General features: G+C 42.1%; 1 pseudogene; it reads left to right on the top strand.

Moving 5' to 3' along the window:
- The first annotated feature begins 3781 nt into the window (after positions 1–3781).
- LOC122942171 overlaps positions 3782–25806 on the top strand; it is a 44520-nt pseudogene continuing 22495 nt past the window's right edge.

Below are 25806 nucleotides of genomic sequence, written 5' to 3'. Positions count from 1 at the left end.
TTACACCACTGCATCTGATGTTTGGAATTGTTCTTGTTGATGTAAGGCTTGCTGGTCAGTCATAGAAACCCGTGCCACGAAGTTCCCGACACCGTTTTTGTGCTGATGTTATGCAGTGGCCGGGTTTGGGGTGGCCCCGATGCTACACTGGGCCCCCCAGACATCATCAAGGTGTCACCATGTGTTGCTGCTCTCCGGAAGTGATAGGTGTAATGGGGTGCCGAAGGCGCACTGGGTCTCCCATCAGCCGCAGACCTGCTGCTTAGCTTCAGGTAGCGAGGATCTGTGTTTGACCTCGTTCCCAGGGCGGCTTTGCTAGATGGGAGGCTCCCTGCTCCTAGGTCTGCCTTGAGCGCCGAGCTGATCACCCGGTACTCGACTGGTTGGTCTGTCGGTCATGTGATGCTGGCCACGTCACATGACCCTCACTCCCCACTATGCTGGCCACAGGTTGCCTTACTCCCCACTGATGCTGGCCACAGGTTGCCTGTAAATCTAGGTTCCTGGCATTTGTTGGATACCTGTGTACTTACCTAATCCTGTTCCCTGACGATCATTTGCCTGCTCCTCCTGTACTGCGCCTCCCTCATGGTATTTTGACCTCGGCTTCCACCTCACTATTCTTTGTGGACTCCTTTGGTACTTCTCGACTCTCCTGGTATTTATGACCCCGGCTTCTCCTGACCATTCTTTGCTTATCCCTCTGTACTGCGTTGTCCTCTTGGTTTTGACCCGGTCTGTTCACTATCCATTATTTGTCTTGTCTGTCCTTCCCGCACGTATCCTAAGTTAGGGACTGCCATCCAGTTGTCATCTGTCATCAGGACTCATGAGGCAAGTAGGCAGGGCCAGGGGTGAGGGTGGAGCGCAGTGGTCACTATCCTCCCCCCTGTGTGTGTGTGTGTACGTGACCATTACAGATGGTAAGGTGTGGTGCACCCCAATGGGAAATAAGTCCAGAGGGTCAGGATCTGCAGTAAACCAGTGTGCTTCTTTACTGGAGGAATTCAGGGGAAAAACCATACAGACGAAGCATAGGGCTGGATTCTCCAGTCTCCTCTCTGGTAGAAGAAGGGTTTGATTCTGAAGAAAGGCCTGAGCTTCAGTACTGAAGCCGACTTCAGATTCATGTTTTAAAATGTTTTTAAAGTCGTAGAATCGAAGCCCAACATTATTCACCGAAGTCTTGTGTGACTTCAGACTTAACAAATTTTGCCTTGACGGAGCCCATACATTTTAATGCTATATGGCGACAGGTCTCTGTGCAGCATTAAAACAAAGTTTTTGATCTAATCGACTTCATATCTTGGATCCGAATCTCGATTCACTCACCGCTAACTCTGATGGTCAATCCCTGACGTGCTGTGCACTTATCCCCAGTTATCCATGGTCATAGGTGAGGAACTAAAAGGAAGGAGCTCCTTTCATCTGACATCTGCTTTCTTCTTTGTGAATTGCTTGAGTGCATACATTTTTATTAAGCGTAATGCTTTATTTTCCCTCCTCTCTGCCTTAGAAATTACTAGTAAGCTGCTGCATACCTGGCAAATGGACCCCTGTAAATAACTAATTATGCAGGGAAGTGGCTACTACACATGGTTGTCCACAATGGACGATGCCTTTAAAGGAACACTACCATAAAAATTTTCTTACATATTAACAGCCTATATATGAATATTCTGTGTAGTTGGGCGGATGGTTTATTGGTTATAATTGAATGAAGTCACTCCATGTATTCTACTTCCTGTCCTGACTCTTTAACTTCCTTTGTTGTTTGGATTTTCAGCACGACAAACAGCCTCACTTGACCTTCAGTCAGACCATTAACTGTGACCTAGAGAGGGAAGGAGATGAGTGACTCTATTAGAACATAACACAATATACTGATAAGTACAATGCTGTACTGTGGGCATCTTTATCTAGGCTTATCAAAGGAGCTGTCGTATTATTATCCTAATTCAATTAATCTACTATTATATCAGCAGAGAAAATAATCCCCTCACAGAAGCAGTAAACTAGCAATGGGTTACCTATCTATATAGCAGTTTTAGATCTTTGTGCTGACTGATATAGAAGGGCAATATTTCGTACTTAACTTTCAATGGTATAGTGCCGCTGAAATGATCAATAGCTAAAAATTGCGGAACATTTTTCTCTCTGAATATTGAGTTAAAAAAATACTCCTTTCTGAAGGAAGCATCCCTTCAAAGGCTTATTCCCATCCTAAAGCGATTCAACATGATTCCACACAGATAAGATAAGATTTGCTGTTAATTCTGTTTGTAGATTTAGACAAGTAAAATCTCTAGCGTATTACAGTGGATACGATTTTATAAATCACATCCATATGCTGCAGAAATTTTCAGTGTGGCAAAATGGTTTTGAAACCGGCATTTTGATCATTCTGTCATGGATTAGTTCTGGATTTCCACTGCCGATTTTACCAATTTCAATGCAGCACAGGTGTAAAATCTGTGGTGAATCCACAGCACTAATTTCCATCAACATATTGTCATGGCTGTGTCACGGTCTTGTTGTTGTGCTTTCCCCCTTCTTCTGGTTCTTTGCCTGTCTGGTGCTGGAGGGGTTAACTTCCTGGCTAGGTATGTTATGGGTGTGGCCTCATGGCTCTTCTTAATCTGGTGCCTTGAGCCTGAGGTCAGTTGCTATCCAGCCTTGGTGTGTGCTGGAGCTATGCTCCTGCCCTGGATATTCCATCCTTCCAGTGTGAGGGCCACCTAGTTAGAAACCGAGGTCATCCGATTTCATCCTTATGTATTTTCCCCTTCCTTACTTTGTATATGTTTGGTGAGTGTTTATGTACAGGGCGTGTTATGTCTAGTGTTGTGTTCCACATGTCTGATCTGTTTGGTGTGCTGTCCAGCATGGTTGCTAGACATTCCCCTGTATGTCTGATGCTATTGGTGAGAAGGCCCCTGGGTTCCCCAGATTGGGAACCATAAGTCAATGAGCAGCTGTGCCTGGGGCCACAATGCTTTCGGTTCGCATGGGGGTCCAGGTAGTTTTTGTGCTGGTGTTCCACCCTGTTACTGCGGCAGGTAAGTGCTTGTTGTTCCGGTGTGTTGTCGTATCACTGGGTTCTTACCTGCGGACCCAGTTGCTGTTCAGTGTCTTCCCTTACCTTTGCTGCTTGGCCTTTGAGACTCCTGTTCATCCACATTCTGGAGGAACAAGTCATCTCTAGCTCCTTACCTTTATTCAGGGATCATCAGGGCGACTCAGGGTCCTAAGTTCCTGTGTATTAGCCCACCTACCATCTGGTTCTGCTCATACAGTTAGGAGTCAGGGCCAGGATTAGGGCAGCTTTAGGATGTGACCTGCTCGCTTTTCCTGGTGTCCAGGCCTAGCTGCTTCCCTTTTTACCCATGCCATACGGTGGGGAGTTTTCCCCCACTCCTCACCATGACACATATGCATGTAACACAACTGCAGATGATTTTTCAGTGAGATACAAGTTAAAATATGTGACCATAAACTTACAAAGCGAGGGCATATCTACTGTTGCTAAACAAAATTATATTGCAGTACCCCGGTCCTAAGGATATCTGCAATTGCTATGTTATGTAATGTAACCTGATATTATGCCATCAATTCCTGTAGAGGAGGTAATAGTTGGCAGGAACAGGGCTAATCTCCCTGCTCCTCCCCTCTTGGTAGGAATGGACTGGTCCTACTTCTTACCAGGAAGGGGAGTTCCAGTCTAGTGTGTGAGAGAGAGGAGGATAATTCCTATTCAGATAGTGGGGGAGTAAGGAAGCACATGTCAGAGTTCCCACTCCCAGAAACCGTATCTTATTTCCCTGTGAAACCAACACTCCAGAAGGATACTCAGGAACCAGAACAACAACTTAATCCTGCCTCAAGAAAACACTTCTCAAGAAAACAAGACAGCAGAGTGATCTGTGAAAATATAGCTTTACAGACACTGCTGCAAGGTGAGGTACAACAGCTCAGACACCACCACCTACCTAAACCATTGCTAGGCCACATTGGACACCTATATCCACTTGTACTTGGTAATGCCAACCTATTGCCATGCAACCTGCTACCATGCCTCCTCATCTGGTGCCAGATAAACTGCACTTTGTATTTATTGTTGATGGATGTGCCACAAGTTATATTTTGCACTGAGTAAAGAAAGACTGTTCTATGTTCAATTCTGGCCTTATTCTTAAAACTACCTTTTCACTGCCCTGAACCCCAGGGAGTGATGGCCTGAGGGAGTACACCGTGACGTAACACCTCATAAGGGCCACTCCCACTGCCATCCTCTGCAATGGCTCCTCAGGGACTCTCTGCAGTATCACAAATGTTACTCCAACCTCCACATGTAACTTGTTGAGTGTTAGGTAGGTATTATTTTTCTGTAGTGTAACAATGTAAGTGAATGGAGAATGTTTTCATTGCTATACGTTTTACCAATGTTTTTTACTTAAGGGGTTTCTGGGAGTTTTATATTGATGACCTATCCTCTGGGAAAATCATTTAAATAAGATGTCAGATGCATTGATAAAGATGCTTATAGAAAACACATAAATAACATTTGCTGATGCTATGCAAAGGTCCAAAGTCAGGTACTAAGAACCCCATGCAGTCTTCTATCTGCAGAGCAAACACACATTGGCTTCAGGTAATAGGACAGACAAGGGATCATCATTTCAAGTAAAAAAAAGGTTTTTCTGAATACATTGAATTCTTGGTGAAGTATAAATGATTCGTTTATAATATCATGTAAATGGTAATGTTAAGAGATGTCTGGAGGAGAATAAAGTTACTCCAAGTGTAACATAGCATAGTTAAAATAAATAAATTACTGCATGTATGTGAATACACACACACACACACATATATATATATATATATATATATATGTACAGTCGGTGTGTTTCCCAGATAGCAGAGATGCTTGTGGTGCCAAGTAACTTCTATGTGACGCTAATGTCTGTAAAGTGCTGCTGAATATGTCAGCACTATGTAAGTGAGTAAAATAAAAATAAAATTTCTTTTTGCAGCATCCAAAATGAGTGCAGATGAGAGAACAGCTATGTCCTTGCTCACAGGCACAGTTTTCCCTCTTGAATACTAAGGGTAGGTTCACATATGCACAAAAGGTAATTTACCAGAGCCGTCCTATCTAGCATAATGGTTTTCCGGCATAAATGCAGTCTCTCACCCGGACAAATACCAATGCAAGTACCCGTATTTGTCTGGCTGAAAGCCTCCATTTATGCTGGAAATCCCTCGGATATGAACATAGCCTAAGGGTAAGTTCACACAGAATTTTTTGGTGGAGGATTTGAGGCAGATTTCCCTGCAAGTTTTTCAGTTATAAGTGGATTTGGAAAGATTTGGAAATAAACAGGAATGACTTATACTTCTCCTTCCTGCTGCATCCACTTCTGGCTTTGGCTGAAAAACCTGCAGAAAAATCTGTCTCAAAACCTCCTCCAAAAAAAAAATGAAAAACTCTGTGTGAACCCGCCCCAACAGTTTGAGACACATCCTCCACCATAGAACATTACTGAAACAAGGAAGATGTAAATACTGTAGGTGCTCCATCCATCCATGCTCATTTTCACTGGCCTATTACACAAGTCGATGCAAAGTGAATGAGGGTCGAATGATTGCTACTGAGGTTGGTCCTTCCTCATTGAGTTGCATTGATTATCGGCAGCACATTTCTGATTACACAGAGAGCTGTGCTGCTAATAATCAGGTATTTTTCATCCTGATAAAAGATGCCCATCAGCAGTAACTAGAAATTACAAGGCCCCACAGAAAATTCTTGAATGGGTGGTCCCCAGCAACTTCTTCGCAACACCCAACTCCTGTGGCTAGTCAAGATTGCTCTCTCAGACCAGGCCTGCCAGCTCTGTCTATTTCCAACATTGTCACTGTATATTCTGTCATTGTATAATACTGTTGAGGGGGCCCCTGATAGTAAAATCTTTTAGGCCCCCTCCTAGGTGGGCCCCTTCTCAGTTCGGACCCCAAAGCAGGCGCTTCCCCTGTAGCTACGCCGCTGCCCAACAGTCTACAAACCAGTAATTGCTCGTTCATAAGTTGATCGGCTTCATGATTATATGGACCAACGAACTACCCTGAAAAAGATGAAGTCAGAAGGGACTGGACATGGAGATGACCTGCGACTGGTGATTTGGATTCACCAAGGGTAAAGGAGAAAGGGAGAAGATGGGAATCCGTGAACTAAAAAAATTTCAAAAATAAAATTTCAAAAAAATGTCCATGTTTCCTTTACAAAACTCTTTTTTTTTTCCTTTTACAAAGAATTGACAAAAAAAAATATACCAATTTTGTCTCATAAAAAATCCCACACACAACTCTGGTTACACATTTTTTTTTTTTTAAAGAGGCTTTACTACAAAAGTAGTAAAGCTTTTTAAAAAAAAAAAAAAAAAACGATGAATTTGGTTTTGTCCTAAACACATCAACCCAGAGAATAACGTGACCATGTTATTTATACAGGTCCGTTGACCTGAAAGTAGTAAAACATAAAAACATGAATTTAGTATCAGTAAAATCCTGCCAATCAGCCAAGAGAATACATTTATCATGTTATCTATACTAAATTGTAAAGCGCTGGGGAATATGTTAGTGCTATATAAATGAAGATTATCATTATTATACCGCACAATGTAGAAAAAAAAACATTGGGAGAAATCTTTTTTTTTTCACCTCTCCCCCCCCCAAAAAAGTAAAGTTTATATGATATGTTATGCACCCCAAAACTAAGCAATTAAACCATACAACTTGTCATGGAAAAAAAAAATTATAATAATAATAAGTTCCCACTCAATTGGATGTATAAATAAATAACATATACTAGGGTGCTTGAGATGAGATGAAAAACAAATGTGCTTGGTAATTAAGGCCCTAAGGGGTTAAAATTAGTTTTACTGAAATGATTGAGTCCTGGATGTATGAATATGTATAAATAACTATGGATATCAGTCAAACATTCATGAGGGATTTGGCAGTTCAAAGTCATAAATGCTGTACCCCAGACAGACACAAGATGGCAGCATGGTAACCCTTTATTTGCTTGCCCACCAAATGCTGAGTGTTTGTCCAGGGGAAATATTCTCATTTTCATAGTAAGAGAATTAATATTTCTTGTACAGGGCAGTCAGTCATCCGGTCACGTCTCTTTTTGTTTTAACTGTCACCATTACAAATAGACATTGACTAATGGGAAGTATCTAAACCTATATGTAAACTATATGATGTATAATCCAAGATGTGATTATATACTGGGTGTGATGAGAACATTGCATGCAAATAGGAGGAAGTTAATTATAACAATCAGATACCCGTACCTCCTATATAATCTGAGTATGATTAATTTTTACTTATTTTATAATAGAAGGATTAGGGCATCAGGACTTCATAGAGTTTGTTCCTCTGCTCAAAAGCAGCTTTCAATCTGCCAGACCTCGTACGTCCATGAATTACATGCCGCCCCAGGGATTTCTGAACTCTCGCAAGACCAGCTTCATGTCAAAAAAGTTTTTGTCCTCATGAGACAACTTCTTTTAACCTGTTAATGAAATAGCTCTTTTGGGCCTGTAGGATGTAGCAATGTTTTAGTTTTTTCACTGTCACATTCCAAAAGCCATACCTTTAAAAAAATATTCTATTAACATCCTGTAGCTGTGTTTAGGAGTGGCTTTTTTTTTTTTTTTTTTTTTTTTTGTTGGATAATTTTTCGGTGCCTCTATTTTAAGGTACCTATATGGTGCTTTCTGACACTGATGTACCTTAACTTTGGAGTTCACCTCTAATCTCTTTGGAAGTTGTTCTGGGCTCTTTGGTTACCATTCGTATGATCCGTCTCTTCAATTTGTCATCAATTTTCCTCTTTCGGCCACGTCCTGGGAGGTTGGCTACAGTCTCATAGACCTTAAACTTCTGAATAACAGGAACATCGAACTGTTTGGAGATGTTCTTTTAGCCTTTACCTTTAACACGTTTGTCTAATCTCCTGATACAACTCTCTCCTTAGCTTTCTTCTGGTCCATTTTCAGTGTTGTACACACCATTATACTGAACTGCACTGTAAATAGTCAGACTGACTAATTACAATTTTGAAGACACTTGTGTTGCTAATTACAGCACAAACCTTAGTATAACATATCTCCATGGAGAAATTATTTTCAATCTTTTCTAGGGGCACCATCATTTTTGTCCAGGCCAGTTTCATTAGGTTGTTTAAAATAATTCTATTGAACCACAATTCAATAGCAATGTTTGATTTTCATTAGGCTACTTTCACACCAGCGTTCTTGCTGGATCCATCATGGATCAGCAAAAACGCTTCTGTCATAACAATATAACCATCTGCATCCATTATGAACAGATCCGGATGTATTATCTCTAAAACAGCCAAGACGGATCAATCTCCAAAACCATTGTAAGTCAATGGGGGGCGGATCCATTTTCTTTTGTGTCCGAGAAAACGAATCCGTCCCCATTGACTTACATTGTGTATCATGACGGATCTGTCTTGCTCCGTACCACATCGGGAACAGAAAAATACTGCTTGCATTCTGGTGCATTCCGTTTCATTCGGTTCAGTTTTGTCCCCATTGAGAATAAATGGGGACAAAACGGAAGCGTTTTCCTACGGTATTGAGATCCTATAACAGATCTCAATAGCGGAAAGGGAAAGCTCAGATGTGAAAGTAGCCTTAGTTAACTTTCGGTAAGTTTTTATTTATTATTGCTTTTGTCAGTTTTAATTTATTTCAGTGACCATTGTTTTTTTTCCTTTATCGGAAGGGTACCAACACTTTTGTCCACGCATGTATGTATGTTCTGTTTTAGTTATTTTACACAATAAAAATGTATTCATTTTTGTGTCTCCATATTCTGAGAGCTCTAGCTTTTTTTATTCCCTTTGACAGAGCTGTGTGGAGGGTTGAGTTTTTTGGGACAAGCTGTAATTTGTATTAGTACTAATTTTATTAAAAACAAATATGAGTACTTTTATTAATTTTTTGAAAGTATTTTAATGGGGAAAACATTTTTGTACTTTTTCTTTTTTTATGGTTTTAAAAATTTCTTTAAACTCACGTGATCTCTCATATAATATGCTGCAATACTAATACTAATGTACAGTATTGCAGTGTATAGTGCCTATAAGGATATCACTGAAAGGCATTCTATCTGGCAGACCTGGGGCAGTTTATTAGGACCCTGGCTGTCATGACAATCCATCACCACCCCACAATCATAATATGGGGGGGCCAATGGGGGTGGGACAGTTCCTCTGTCAAACACCTTAGATGCCTTGGGTAACAGCTGTTGCAGCAGGGTCCTAGCTGTGTATTACATCTGCTGATGGAGTAGTCTCACCTTCATAGGAACGCAGGGATAAGTGATCTAATGATCGTATGTAGAAGTTCCCTATGGGGGAAAAAAATAAAGGTAAAATAAAGTTTTAAAAAGCAAAAGAAGAATTAACAATTCAAATCACCCCTAATCTCCATTTTGCAAACAGAAATAAAAACAATAAAAACGAATAAAGATTGTTGGTAGCTCTGTGTTTAACCCCTTAAGGATCGGACTCATTTTCACCTTCAGGACCAGGCCATTTTTTGCAAATCTGACCAGTGTCACTTTATGTGGTGATAACTTTAAAATGCTTTGACTTATCCAGGCCATTCTGAGATTCTTTTTTCGTCACATATTGTACTTCATGACACTGGTAAAAAAAAAAAGAGTACAAAAAATTCATTTTTATTTATAAGAAAATACCAAATTTGCCAAAAATTGGGAAAAATTTGCAAATTTCCAAGTTTCAATTTCTCTACTTCTATAATACATATTAATGCCTACAAAAATAGTTATTACTTAACATTTCCAATATGTCTTCTTCATGTTAGGATCATTTGGGGAATTACATTTTATTTTTGGGGGACGTTACAAGGCTTAGAAGTTTAGAAATAAATCTTGAAATTTCTCAGAAATTTTCAAAGACCAACTTTTTAATGACTTGTTCAGGTCTGAAGTCACTTTGTGAAGCTTACATGATAGAAACCACCCAAAAATGACCCTATTCTAGAAACTACACCCCTCAAGGTATTCAAAACTGATTTTACAAATGTTGTTAACCCTTTAGGTGTTCCACAAGAGTTATTGGCAAATAGAGATGAAATTTCTGAATTTTTTGCCAGATTTTTCATTTAAATCAATTTTTTCCAGTAACAAAGCAAGGGTTAACAGCCAAACAAAACTCAATATTTATGACGCTGATTCTGTAGTTTACAGAAACACCCCATATGTGGCCGTAAACTGCTGTACGGGCACACGGCAGGGCGCAGAAGGAAAGGAATGCCATACGTTTTTTGGAAGGCAGATTTTGCTAGACTGTTTTTTTTTTTACACCATGTCCCATTTGAAGTCCCCCTGATGCACCCCTAGAGTAGAAACTCCATAAAAGTCACTCAATCTAAGAAACTACACCCCTCAAGGTATTCAAAACTGATTTTGCAAACGTCGTTAACCCTTTAAGTGTTCCACAAGAGTTATTGGCAAATAGAGATGAAATTTCAGAATGTCAATTTTTTGGCAAATTTTCCATTTTAATAAATTTTTTCCAGTAACAAAGCAAGAGTTACAGCCAAACAAAACTCAATAGTTATGGCCCTGATTCTGTAGTTTACAGAAACAGCCCATATGTGGTCGTAAACTGCTGTACGGGCACACGGCAGGGCGCAGAAGGAAAGGAATGCCATATGGTTTTTGGAAGGCAGATTTTGCTTTGTTTTTGTTGACACCATGTCCCATTTGATGCCCCCCTGATGCACCGATAGAGTAGAAAATCCTCAAAAAAAATGACCTCATTTTAGAAACTATGGGATAGTGTGGAAGTTTTGTTGGTACTAGTTTAGGGTACATATGATTTTTGGTTGCTCTATATTACACTTTTTGTGAGGCAAGGTAACAAGAAATAGCTTTTTTGGCACCGTTTTTTATTTTTTTTGTTATTTACAACATTCATCTGACATGTTAGATCATGTGGTATTTTTATAGAGCAGGTTGTCACGGACGCGGCGATACCTAATACGTATACTTTTTATTTATTTATATACGTTTTATACAATGAATTCATTTTTTAAACAAAAAAAATCATTAGACGGTCACGTCCACACACACACAGGGGGAAGGATAGTGACCACTGCGCTGCACCCTCACCCCTGGACCTGACTACTTGCCTCACGAGCCCTGATGACAGGGGACAACTGGACGACAGTCCCTTACTTAGGATATGTGCAGGGAAGACAGACAAGACAAAAAACGGAACGTGAACAGACCAGGTCAGAACCAAGAGAGCTACGCAGTACAAAGGGTTAAGCAAAGAATGGTCAGGAGAAGCCGGGGTCAAATACCAGGAGAGTAGAGAAGTACCAGAGGAGTCCGCAAAGAGTAGTCAGGTGGGAGCCGAGGTCACAATACCAGGACGGATGCACAGTACAGGAGGAGCAGGCAAAGGATCGTCAGGGAACAGGATCAAGTGAGTATTCAGTAGTCCAACAAATAGCCAGAACCTAGAATTAACAGGCAACCTGTGGCCAGCAGGCTGCCTGTATTTATAGTGGGGTCTGAGGGTCATGTGACGTGGCCAGCGACACATGACCGACAGACAGACAAGTCAAGAGGCAAGGCGATGGCCTTTCAGGGTGTTCTAAATGAAATTTTCGAACAAGTCTAGGAGCATGAACCTCCCTGGCGGGTACCCAAGATCTCTCTTCAGGTCCATACCTCTTCCAGTGAAATTTTCTAGAAGCTACCTTGAGAGATACATTCTTGGAGGACAACCATACTTTATCCCCAACCTGAAAGTTCACCCCCCTTGAACGTCTCCTATCGGCCTTGAGTTTTTAAGAACTTTGAGCCTTTTCTAGGTTTGATTGAACCCGGGCCCAAACTGTGCACAGTTCGGAGGAGAGTTTATCCGCTTCAGGGTTAGAGGAGGAGACAGACGACCCAGAATGAAAACGGGGATGAAAACCATGATTATAAAAGAAAGGGGAGACCCCAGCAGAAGAATTGACACGGTTATTCAAAGCAAATTCAGCCAACGGAAGGAATTTGACCCATAATTGCTGGTCATCAGCAACATACAATCTCAAGAATTGTTCCACAGACTGATTAAGGCGTTCAGTCTGCCCATTACTCTCAGGATGGTAGGCGGACGAAAAAGACAATGACATTTTACATCTTTGACAGAAGGCCCTCCAGAATTTGGACACAAACTGCACACCCCTGTCAGAAACAATATTTTCCGGGATGCCATGTAAACAAACAATCTCTCTCACAAAAATAGACGCCAGGGTTTTTGCATTCGGAAGTTTAGACAGGGGAAGGAAATGAACCATCTTGCTAAACCTATCAACCACTACCCAAACCACAGTCTTACCCTCCGCCAGCGGTAGGTCAGTTATAAAGTCTATCGAGATATGGGACCAGGGTCTACTGGGAATGGGTAGGGGTCGTAGGTTACCAGCAGGGCGAGTCCTAGGTGTCTTAGACCTGGCATAAACCTCACAGGCTGACACGTAGGACTTGACATCCCTGGTCAGAGTGGGCCACCAATAAGACCTAGAAACCAGATCCTTAGTGCCCTCAAAACCCGGATGTCCACAAAAGGCAGAATCTTGACACTCCCCCAACAGCTGGAGACAAAATTGTACGGGAACAAACAACTTATCTGTTGGGGTGGATGCCGGTGCCAGATGTTGTTCAGCCTTTAATGCGAGCCGAGATATCCTCGGTTAGAGCCGCTAAGAAGATGTTTGCTGGTAGGATGGATTCAAGCGGTGCCTCAGTGGGTTGAAAAGCATGGAAGCTCCGAGATAATGCGTCTACCTTCACATTTTTACTTCCCGGCCTGAACGTAATGGAGAAATCAAAACGGGTAAAAAACAGAGCTCATCGGGCTTGTCGGGGATTCAACCTCTTAGCAGACTCGAGAAACATTAGGTTTTTATGGTCAGTGACAACAGTTACCCGATGCCTTGCCCCCTCCAAAAAATGCCTCCAATCCTCAAATGCCCATTTAATAGCCAGCAGCTCCCTATTCCCTATGTCGTAGTTTCTCTCCGTGGAAGAGAATTTCCTGGAAAAGAAGGCACACGGTCTCAGGTTAGTGAGGCTAGCAGGAGCTTGTGAAAGGACTGCTCCAGTGCCGTCCTCGGACGCATCCACCTCCACAATAAAGGGTCTCTCCTGATCAGGCTGGATCAGAATGGGAGCGCTACTAAATGCCTTTTTTAATGTTTCAAAGGAAGAAATGGCCTTGGTAGACCAATTCTCCGAATCTGCCCCTTTCTTAGTAAGGTCGGTCACTGGTTTAGCAATCACAGAAAAATTAATGATAAATTTACGATAGTAATTAGCGAAGCCCAAAAACCGTTGTAAGGCCTTTAAGGATGAAGGCCTTACCCATTCATGAATTGCCAAAACCTTACCAGGATCCATCTTAAAGGCGTGAGGAGACAGAACATGCCCCTTTCAGGTCAATCTTGGAAAACCAGGTTGCCCCCAGAACCTGGTTAAATAAATCCGGACTCAATGGGAGAGAGTATCTATTTTGGACAGTGATTTTATTTAATCTCCCGTAATCAATACAAGGCCTAAGACCACCATCCTTCTTAACAAAGAAAAACCCTGCTCCCATAGGAGAGACTGAAGGTCTAATATGCCCTTTAGCAAGGCTCTCCTTAATATAATCTTCCATAACCTTGCGTTCGGGCTTAGAAAGATTATAAATTCGCCCTTTAGGAAATTTGGCACCCTCTTTTAGCTCTATGGCGCAATCATAAGGTCTATGGGGGGGATATTACCTCTGGAGTAGGGGAACAGAATACATCAGAATATTCCTTAATAACTGAGGGTAATGTATTAGACCTTACTGAAACCCCAGCCTGGACCACGGACAAGCATGAGTCACACTTAGGTCCCCATTTCACCAACTCTCCTTTGGACCAATCTATTGTGGGGTTATGTAAATGGAGCCAAGGCAACCCTAGTACCACCTCAACCTAGAACATCTCTCAGAGTGGCACACACCCACGGTTAGAGAAATTTCAGAGGTACATGACTAGTGATGAGCGGAAGGGGCAATATTCGAATTCGCAATATTTCGCTAACATTTGGAGCTAATATTCGCCATATATTCGAGAATTCGCGAATACATGATCTCGTCATTATTTTCAAAATTTGCATAAAAATTTGCATACAAATTTGCATACAAATGTTCGCATAAAAATTCGCATGAACTGGTATTTTCACAAAAAATGAATATTCGCAATTACGAATATATTTTGCGATAGTGCCGATATTCGCGATTAAAATTTGCAATTCGAATATTCGTGATCAACACTATACATGACCTCACCGTACCACCAATCAGGGGAGTAGCATCAATAGCCATTACATGGATAGGTGTAGATAAAGCAAACATTGGAATACCCAATTTACTAGCATATTCAAAGTCAATAAAGCTGGCCGCTGAACCGGAATCAATAAAGGCCTTACCCGGCCACTTATTAACCCCAGAGAAATTGTTATGGGCACCAAAAGCTTACATTTGGAAAAATCAGGGTGCACCTGGTCTTTAGGTTGTCTTGCCTTAGGAGACTTGTCAGTTGTTGATCCAATGGCCAGGATCTCCACAGTAGAAGCACTCTCCGTGTCTGCGACAAAGATTACCCCGGGTCATGCCAACCTGCATGGGAGACCTCAGTGTTGTCCCTGGAAAAGGCCTCTGGCTGGACCAGCATCTGAGAACAGAACTGTCGTTCTTGTCGTCTCTCTCTAACTCGTCGGTCAAGTCGGACAACTAGGGTCATCATCTCCTCTAAGGTCTCTGGAATTTGATAATGGCACTGGGGGACATGGAGGGGCTGATCTGATGGCACTGGGGGATATGAAGGGGCTGATCTGATAGCACTGGGGGACATGGAGGGGCTGATCTAATGGCACTGGGGGGCATGGAGGGGCTGATCTGATGGCACTGGGGGACATGGAGGGGCTGATCTGATGGCACTGGGGGACATTAAGGGGCTGGTCTGATGGCAATGGGGACATGGAGAGGCTGTTCTGATGGCACTGGGGGACATGGAGGGGCTGATCTGATGACACTGGGGGACATGGAGGGGCTGATCTGATGGTACTGGGGGAGTGGGGGACATGGAGGGGCTGATCTGATGGCACTGGGGGACATGGAGGGGCTGATCTGATGGCACTGGGGGACATGGAGGGGCTGATCTGATGGCACTGGGGGACATGGAGGGGCTGATCTGATGGCACTTGGGGACATGGAGGGGCTGATCCGATGGCACTGAGGGAGTGGGGGACATAATGGGTCTGATCTAATGGCACTGGGCGACATGGAGGGTCTCATCTTATGGCACTGGGGGACATGGAGGGGCTAATCTGATGGCACTGGGGGACATGGAGGGGCTGAAAACTACAGTATAAGGTGACAGTATTTTGGGGTTCATATGATTTTTGATTGCTCTATATTATGCTTTTTGTAAGGCAAGATAACCAAGAAATATCTGTTTTTATTTTTTGTTTTTTACAACGTTCATCTGACAAGTTAGATCATGTGCTTTTTTTTATAGAGCAGGTTGTTACGGATGCGACAATATTAATTATGTGTACTTTTTTGTTTGTTTGTTTCAGTTTTACATAATAAAGCATAAAATGTTTTTGTCTCCATATTCTGAACGCCATATTTCTTTTATTCAGGGGCTCGTTTTTTGCATGAAGAGTTGATGTTTTTATTGGTACCATATTATGGTACATATGATTTTTTGATCATTTAATATTACACTTTATGGGGCAAGGTGACCAAATAATTGGTTGTTATGACACAGTTAAAAAAATGTTTTATGTTGTTCACCTGAGGCGTAGGCCATGTGATATTTTTATAAAGCAGGTCGCTACGGACGTGGCAATACCTAATATGAATACTTTTTAAAAAAACTATTTTTTTAAAGTTTTACACAATAAAAGCATTTTTGAAACTAACAAAAAAATATGTTTTAGTGTCTCAATATTCTGAGATAGTTATTTTTTATTATTTGGGTGATTCTTTTTTTTTTTTTTTTTTTTTAAATTGGGTGATTCTTTTATGTAGGGTCTAATTTTTTGCAGGATAAGGTGATGGTTTGATTGGTACTACAGGGAGTGCAGAATTATTAGGCAAATGAGTATTTTGACCACATCATCCTCTTTATGCATGTTGTCTTACTCCAAGCTGTATAGGCTCGAAAGCCTACTACCAATTAAGCATATTAGGTAATGTGCATCTCTGTAATGAGAAGGGGTGTGGTCTAATGACATCAACACCCTATATCAGGTGTGCATAATTAATAGGCAACTTCCTTTCCTTTGGCAAAATGGGTCAAAAGAAGGGCTTGACAGGCTCAGAAAAGTCAAAAATAGTGAGATATCTTGCAGAGGGATGCAGCACTCTTAAAATTGCAAAGCTTCTGAAGCGTGATCATCGAACAATCAAGCGTTTCATTCAAAATAGTCAACAGGGTCGCAAGAAGCGTGTGGAAAAACCAAGGCGCAAAATAACTGCCCATGAACTGAGAAAAGTCAAGCGTGCAGCTGCCAAGATGCCACTTGCCACCAGTTTGGCCATATTTCAGAGCTGCAACATCACTGGAGTGCCCAAAGGCACAAGGTGTGCTATACTAAGAGACATGGCCAAGGTAAGAAAGGCTGAAAGACGACCACCACTGAACAAGACACACAAGCTGAAACGTCAAGACTGGGCCAAGAAATATCTCAAGACTGATTTTTCTAAGGTTTTATGGACTGATGAAATGAGAGTGAGTCTTGATGGGCCAGATGGATGGGCCCGTGGCTGGATTGGTAAAGGGCAGAGAGCTCCAGTCCGACTCAGACGCCAGCAAGGTGGAGGTGGAGTACTGGTTTGGTATCATCAAAGATGAGCTTGTGGGGCCTTTTCGGGTTGAGGATGGAGTCAAGCTCCCAGTCCTACTGCCAGTTTCTGGAAGACACCTTCTTCAAGCAGTGGTACAGGAAGAAGTCTGCATCCTTCAAGAAAAACATGATTTTCATGCAGGACAATGCTCCATCACACGCGTCCAAGTACTCCACAACGTGGCTGGCAGGAAAGGGTATAAAAGAAGAAAATCTAATGACATGGCCTCCTTGTTCACCTGATCTGAACCCCATTGAGAACCTGTGGTCCATCATCAAATGTGAGATTTACAAGGAGGGAAAACAGTACACCTCTCTGAACAGTGTCTGGGAGGCTGTGGTTGCTGCTGCACGCAATGTTGATGGTGAACAGATCAAAACACTGACAGAATCCATGGATGGCAGGCTTTTGAGTGTCCTAAGAAAGGTGGCTATATTGGTCACTGATTTGTTTTTGTTTTGTTTTTGAATGTCAGAAATGTATATTTGTGAATGTTGAGATGTTATATTGGTTTCACTGGTAAAAATAAATAATTGAAAAGGGTATATATTTGTTTTTTGTTAAGTTGCCTAATAATTATGCACAGTAATAGTCACCTGCACACACAGATATCCCCCTAAAATAGCTAAAACTAAAAACAAACTAAAAACAAACTAAAAACTACTTCCAAAAATATTCAGCTTTGATATTAACCCCTTCACGACTGCAATCTGTATATATACGTGATAGCTGCACATACCCCGTGCAGCTACCACGTATATATACGTTCTGGCAGCTCTTTAATCCAAGGGCTGCAAAGCGCTTGGATTAAAGCTTCTGCCCCTGCCCTGTATGCTGTCACGGACAGCATACAATGCAGTAATACCGGCAAGGGACCAATCAGAGTGGCCCCTTGCCGGCAATCGATCCGATTGGTTAGTCTGTGCAGACTAACCAATCGGATCGCGGCAGTGAAAAAAATGCCAGTTTAGGCTCTGATCTGCGGTCTGCAGATCAGAGCCTGAAATCGGTAATGTGTCCTGAAGCCCCCGTGCCCCCGATCTGTGCCCCGTTCTTGTCCTGCCCCCGATGCGGTCCGCCCCCTCCTGCCCCGACCTGCACCCCCTTCTTGTCCATCATCTTCTCCTCCTGCTACTTCCTCCCGATGCGGTCCGCCCCTTCCTGCAGCCCCTTCCTGTAAGTAGTGAAATGCTGCCCCCCTCTCCCCAGTTTCCAGCGATGCCCCGTCCCCTGCCCCCGATGCGGTCCCCCTTCTGTGTGTGATGGCGGCGGCTCCATTCCTGAGCCGCCGCCATCAGCAGCGTGTGTCAGCTCTATGCTGACACTGCTGTAACCCCATAGATGCCGCAGTAGCGGCATCCATAGGGTTAATAGAGGGAGAGGGCTGCCTCTCTCTCAACCATCAGGGCTGCTGCGATCGCAGCGCCCGATGGTTGCCATGGCAACAGGACGCTTTGCAAAGGCGTCCGGTTGCCATTGTATAGCCGTCCAGTGCTGCCACCTACAGGCATCTGATTGTATTATACTTTGCAATGCAAGAGCATTGCAAAGTGTAGTACAACCATCAGCCCCACTGGATCTTAAAGATCCAAGAGGGAACTGATAAAAAAAAAAGTGAAAATAATAAAAGTAAAAATAAATAAATAAAAATGGTCTTTATTTAGTTAAAATACTAAAATTGGGTAAATGTGTTAGGAAAAGAGGTGAGTGTGGTGGGTCTGGACACTTGGTACAGGTGTCAGATGGGGGGTGGCTGGTATTAGGTGATCTAGGGATGAATCCGTGGGGAACAAGAGGTAGAGCCTTTTGTGGCTGGCTCAAATAAGTGGGATAGCTTTCCCAGTGTTTGTGAAAAAATATATAGTGGTGTGAGATAAAAGGATAAAAATGAAAAATAAAAATGAAAAATGGGATAAAATGGAAAAAATGTGTAGTCTTATATGGTGTAGTTCGTCATCAGGTGGTCCCAAGGTAGCGCTAGAGATAAAAATTTAAAATGATGGAAAGGTACTATACATTAGGTATATATCATAATGTCCCATAAGTAGCGCTTGAAATATTGTGGGGTCTTGTATTCCTGGAAAAAATATATGTATGGTTCCTGTGGGGGAATTGGTGCTCTGGACCTCGGTGCGGCGTCCCGCACTGTCTTGGGTACAGAGATCACTTACCCGCCACGTGGAGATGTCTTCATTCAGTACTCCGACCAGTTGTTGCTTGCAGTTGGCTTCCTCGGCTGTCGGCGTCCCTCGTGGTCTCTAGGCGCGCGCGCCCTTTTACTTAGGTATATGTTGTCAGCGTGACCTGGTGTTGGTCACGTGATCGGGATCTGCCGGGCCGGTTTAGAAAATAGTAAGCGCAGCAAGGGGAGCGCTATTGTTGGTGTCTGTTACCACAGCTCCGTTGGCAAAAATCCTCTGTGCTCCTTAAACGCGTTTCGGGACTATACTTGGTCCCTTCATCAGTAAGTGGAGGACTTGCGGCATCTGACTAGAATTTATTGGCTGGCCCGTTTTGAGTTAATTGATTGATTTAGGGTGCAGCCCATCATTTAGGGTTAATTGGAAAGTGGATTGTTCGTTACTTAATTGAAATGTTTATTTCGTTCTAGAACATCAGGTTTTGGTCATGTGGGACCAGGAATATGGTCAAATGGGAGATATTGAAGTTGATAATCAGGGTAAAAATTGATCTTAGTGATTGGCTAAAGGGTTCGGGTGGGATGTAAGATTGGGATAGGATATGTATTTTTTGGAATGGGATGATAATGCTTGGGATAAAGTGTTTGGTTTAGTGAAAATTGGTTGCAAGGTGCTGGCAATCTTGGAGTACAATTGTATCCAGTGTGTATGTTGTATGTGGTATCCTGGTGGGGATGAGACTAATGTATGTATTTTGAGTTTAGTATGGGTATATGTGTGTGCCTGTATTTCTGTGTGTGTATATGTAGTGGATATTGTGGTTGATATTTTTGGGGTATGGATGTGTCTAGTCTGTGTGTTGTATTTAGTGTGGGTATGTTTGTGTATTAGTGTGTCTGTGTGTACGTATATGTAACGGATATTGTGGCACATGGTGGTGTATCCGAATTGATAAGTTGGTCTCAGCTTTCATTTGTACATTTTGTGGGTGATGGGTACATGTTGTTCATTTGTTCCATGTGTATTGAGATGGGGCGTGAGTTCGCTAGTTGCTCCACGTCTGGGTGGCATGCGTGAATCGTACAACACTGGTCCGTAGTAATAGACCCAGCGTTGACTGGACAGGTGCCCCCAGACTGTGGGACAAGGCGTATCGCCAACATTCAATCCACCCATTGGGATATTTATAGTGGTCTTGTATTGGGCTTCTATTAGTGTTGGTCCAGGCGGTCTGTGGTTTGGTATACAGGTCTGGGGTATAAGGGACTGTCATATATTGAGATGGGACAGACTCGCTGGTTGCTCCACATTTGAGTGGCAGGTAGGGGCAGTAAACTACTGATTCGTAGGACAATAGGCCCAGTGTTGGTTGGACGGGGGTCCTCGGACCATGGGGCGGGGGGGGCGTGATGTTGCATGAATCCACCTATTGAGGATGGGGGGGATGTTTGGTGATTTTTATGTAAGGGGTGTATTGTTAGGTGATATGATTATGTCTACAGACCGGGTGTAGTGTTTCAGAGAAAGCCGAAGATTTCCATTTCAGCGTTTAATCCGTTGGGTGTAATTGAGTCGAATTCAAAAATTCTTCTGGATTCTAGTCTGGACATTTTGTGGATGTGATTTCCGCCCCTCCAATCCTTTGTTACTTTTTCCAATGCTGTGAATATTAGTCCTGTGGGGTCCTTGTTGTGTACTGATTTGAAATGGTTTGATAGTGTGTGTGTTTCAAGTCCTTTTTTTATGTTTGAGATGTGTTCAGATATTCTTTTTTTTAAAGTTCTTTTTGTGCGGCCTATATAGATTTTTTGACATGGGCATTCTAATGCGTATATAACGTCGGTTGAGCTGCATGTTAAGAATTCCTTTATCTCCTGTTTGTGTGAGTTTTTCTTGGATGTCACATGTGTGGTTTTTTTGGGGAATGATGTTATCCGGCAATTGTTGCATTTTCCACACCTATAAAAGCCTGTAATGTCCATCCATTTTTGGATAGATGGGTCTTTGTTTACAGTCTGTTTGATGGAGGGGGCTACTTTTAGGCCTAAATTTGGGGCCTTTGTAAATGTGATTTGTGGGGTAGTTGGGATGGTGGATCCTATAATTTTGTCTTGTTTGATGTGGTGCCAGTGGTTATTGATGATTTGTTTTATCTTCTTGTATTGTGAGTTGTATGGGAGAATGATTCTAGAAAACCTACCTAAAAATGATGACTATAATAGTTGGCAACAGAGACTGTGCAAAAATCTTGACAGAATAGAACAAGACATTATGGAGAAAAAAATCAAGAAATTAAAGAATATCATATATCCTCCCCAAAAAAGGGGAGATAAGGAGAAACAAACAAACAATCATATAGATAGAGACACAGATCTCCATACAAATAGAGAGGCAAACACACCAGAAACCTCCTCCAAAAAACAGACAATATTCTCCATACCGACAAACAATAGATTTGAAATATTGGAAGAACATAACCATTTTTTAGACAAAACCCCCCCACACCACAAACCACACACGCGACACAGATCACCACACTCCCCACTACAAACAACACCACAAAATCACAAATACAACCTAAGACACAGACAACAAACACAAAACCAAGAATACAGGCCATACTACCAATACAACCCACATCAACCAAAAAGAACACAACAACAAACAAGAGACAACTACCAGACACAACCAACGAGGGACACCTACCAATCACAACAAATAAGGAAATACGGAGGAAGAGAAAGAAAAAGATACGTAGAGGAGGGAGAAACAAGGATAAGACACAACAGATAAACCCATTTGACGTAGAAAATACAATTATTAACACAAGTCAAGCTACCCTCAATACAGCCCAACAAAAACTACTAAACAAAGGATTGAAATTTGCGCCCACCAACCGACTAAACAAATTTGACACATACATAGGCGTGGAAAAATTCATCCGCAAACTATGTCTTAAAAAATATTACATCAAAAATCCGGTAATGAAAGAAACTCTGAGTGATACATACGAACACACAACATTGAAAAATCCATCAAAAAAATATCCAAGACAAGAAATAGGAAAAGAACTAGCAGCATTTAAACAATGCGTGGAAATAGACATACGCAAACTGAAAGAACAGTCAAAAACAAAAAACAACCTATCTAAAAAAGAAATTGAAGCTATAAAACAATTACAAAGAGAGAAAGACATAATAATACACCCAGCAGACAAGGGAGGAGCAATAGTGATCCAAGACACAACCAAATACAATCTAGAATGCATAAAACAACTGTCAGATACAAACACCTACAAAAAATTAAAAAGTGACCCCACAGAACAATACTATTCAGAATTAACCCAATTTTGCAATAAAGGCCTACACAAAAAATCTTATCTGAGACAGAACACAAATACATTTTAAACACACAAAAAAGAATACCAGTTCTATACTGCCTACCTAAAATCCACAAAAACAAGGAAAATCCACCAGGCCGCCCCATTATATCAGGAATTAGATCACTCACCAGCAACTTATCCCAATACATAGACACACTATTACAGCCAAGAGTCAAAAACATAAATTCCTACGTTAAGGACACAACCCAAATAATCAATATAATAGAGAATTTAAAATTTGATCCAGACTGGTATATCGGTACCTTGGACGTACAGTCCTTATACACATGCATAAATCACTCACAGGGCATTGCAGCCATACACAAACAACTGACCCAGGAAGCCAAACTCCCCACAGAACAAATTCATTTCATAACAGAAGGGATCCAATTTATACTAAACCACAACTATTTCAACTGGAACTCAGAATTCTACTTGCAAGTCCAGGGCACTGCCATGGGCACCAGGTTCGCCCCCAGTTACGCCAACTTATTCATGTCGCAGTGGGAACGAGAAACCGTCGCGCCGAGACTGGGGACGGACCTGGTGCTATGGCAACGCTACATAGACTACGTCCTGTTTGTGTGGCGAAATAGTGAGGAACACCTACACTCCTTCCTGAAACAGATAAACTCAAATGAATATAACTTAAAATTCACCCCCATTATCAGCACATCAAAAATGGAATTTTTAGACCTACAAATAACTACAGACAAAGATAGACTCATTTGCACAACATTTCAAAAACCAACCAGTAAGAACAGCTTCATACAATTCGATAGCTGCCACCTACCGTCCTGGCTAACAAATATACCACAGGGACAGTTCCGAAGAGTCAAAAGAAATTGTACACTGGACACTCAATTCGAAGAAGAAGCACAAAAAATGAGAAAACAATTCATAGATAAAAATTACCCAGCGGCACTCATCGACTCATCATTAAATCAAGTACGGCATATGAACAGACAAGATTTCTTCATACAAAACAATGAAAAAACTCCACAGAAAGATACCTCCTTCAGAATCATTCTCCCATACAACTCACAATACAAGAAGATAAAACAAATCATCAATAACCACTGGCACCACATCAAACAAGACAAAATTATAGGATCCACCATCCCAACTACCCCACAAATCACATCTACAAAGGCCCCAAATTTAGGCCTAAAAGTAGCCCCCTCCATCAAACAGACTGTAAACAAAGACCCATCTATCCAAAAATGGATGGACATTACAGGCTTTTATAGGTGTGGAAAATGCAACAATTGCCGGATAACATCATTCCCCAAAAAAACCACACATGTGACATCCAAGAAAAACTCACACAAACAGGAGATAAAGGAATTCTTAACATGCAGCTCAACCGACGTTATATACGCATTAGAATGCCCATGTCAAAAAATCTATATAGGCCGCACAAAAAGAACTTTAAAAAAAAGAATATCTGAACACATCTCAAACATAAAAAAAGGACTTGAAACACACACACTATCAAACCATTTCAAATCAGTACACAACAAGGACCCCACAGGACTAATATTCACAGCATTGGAAAAAGTAACAAAGGATTGGAGGGGCGGAAATCACATCCACAAAATGTCCAGACTAGAATCCAGAAGAATTTTTGAATTCGACTCAATTACACCCAACGGATTAAACGCTGAAATGGAAATCTTCGGCTTTCTCTGAAACACTACACCCGGTCTGTAGACATAATCATATCACCTAACAATACACCCCTTACATAAAAATCACCAAACATCCCCCCCATCCCAATAGGTGGATTCATGCAACATCACGCCCCCCCCCCCCTTGGTCCGAGGACCCCCGTCCAACCAACACTGGGCCTATTGTCCTACGAATCAGTAGTTTACTGCCCCTACCTGCCACTCAAATGTGGAGCAACCAGCGAGTCTGTCCCATCTCAATATATGACAGTCCCTTATACCCCAGACCTGTATACCAAACCACAGACCGCCTGGACCAACACTAATAGAAGCCCAATACAAGACCACTATAAATATCCCAATGGGTGGATTGAATGTTGGCGATACGCCTTGTCCCACAGTCTGGGGGCACCTGTCCAGTCAACGCTGGGTCTATTACTACGGACCAGTGTTGTACGATTCACGCATGCCACCCAGACGTGGAGCAACTAGCGAACTCACGCCCCATCTCAATACACATGGAACAAATGAACAACATGTACCCATCACCCACAAAATGTACAAATGAAAGCTGAGACCAACTTATCAATTCGGATACACCACCATGTGCCACAATATCCGTTACATATACGTACACACAGACACACTAATACACAAACATACCCACACTAAATACAACACACAGACTAGACACATCCATACCCCAAAAATATCAACCACAATATCCACTACATATACACACACAGAAATACAGGCACACACATATACCCATACTAAACTCAAAATACATACATTAGTCTCATCCCCACCAGGATACCACATACAACATACACACTGGATACAATTGTACTCCAAGATTGCCAGCACCTTGCAACCAATTTTCACTAAACCAAACACTTTATCCCAAGCATTATCATCCCATTCCAAAAAATACATATCCTATCCCAATCTTACATCCCACCCGAACCCTTTAGCCAATCACTAAGATCAATTTTTACCCTGATTATCAACTTCAATATCTCCCATTTGACCATATTCCTGGTCCCACATGACCAAAACCTGATGTTCTAGAACGAAATAAACATTTCAATTAAGTAACGAACAATCCACTTTCCAATTAACCCTAAATGATGGGCTGCACCCTAAATCAATCAATTAACTCAAAACGGGCCAGCCAATAAATTCTAGTCAGATGCCGCAAGTCCTCCACTTACTGATGAAGGGACCAAGTATAGTCCCGAAACGCGTTTAAGGAGCACAGAGGATTTTTGCCAACGGAGCTGTGGTAACAGACACCAACAATAGCGCTCCCCTTGCTGCGCTTACTATTTTCTAAACCGGCCCGGCAGATCCCGATCACGTGACCAACACCAGGTCACGCTGACAACATATACCTAAGTAAAAGGGCGCGCGCGCCTAGAGACCACGAGGGACGCCGACAGCCGAGGAAGCCAACTGCAAGCAACAACTGGTCGGAGTACTGAATGAAGACATCTCCACGTGGCGGGTAAGTGATCTCTGTACCCAAGACAGTGCGGGACGCCGCACCGAGGTCCAGAGCACCAATTCCCCCACAGGAACCATACATATATTTTTTCCAGG

The sequence above is a fragment of the Bufo gargarizans genome, chromosome 6, assembly GCF_014858855.1.
Source record: "Bufo gargarizans isolate SCDJY-AF-19 chromosome 6, ASM1485885v1, whole genome shotgun sequence".
Taxonomy (NCBI): domain Eukaryota; kingdom Metazoa; phylum Chordata; class Amphibia; order Anura; family Bufonidae; genus Bufo; species Bufo gargarizans.
Note: the sequence above shows the minus strand (reverse complement) of the source record. Positions and strands in the feature narration are given on the sequence as shown.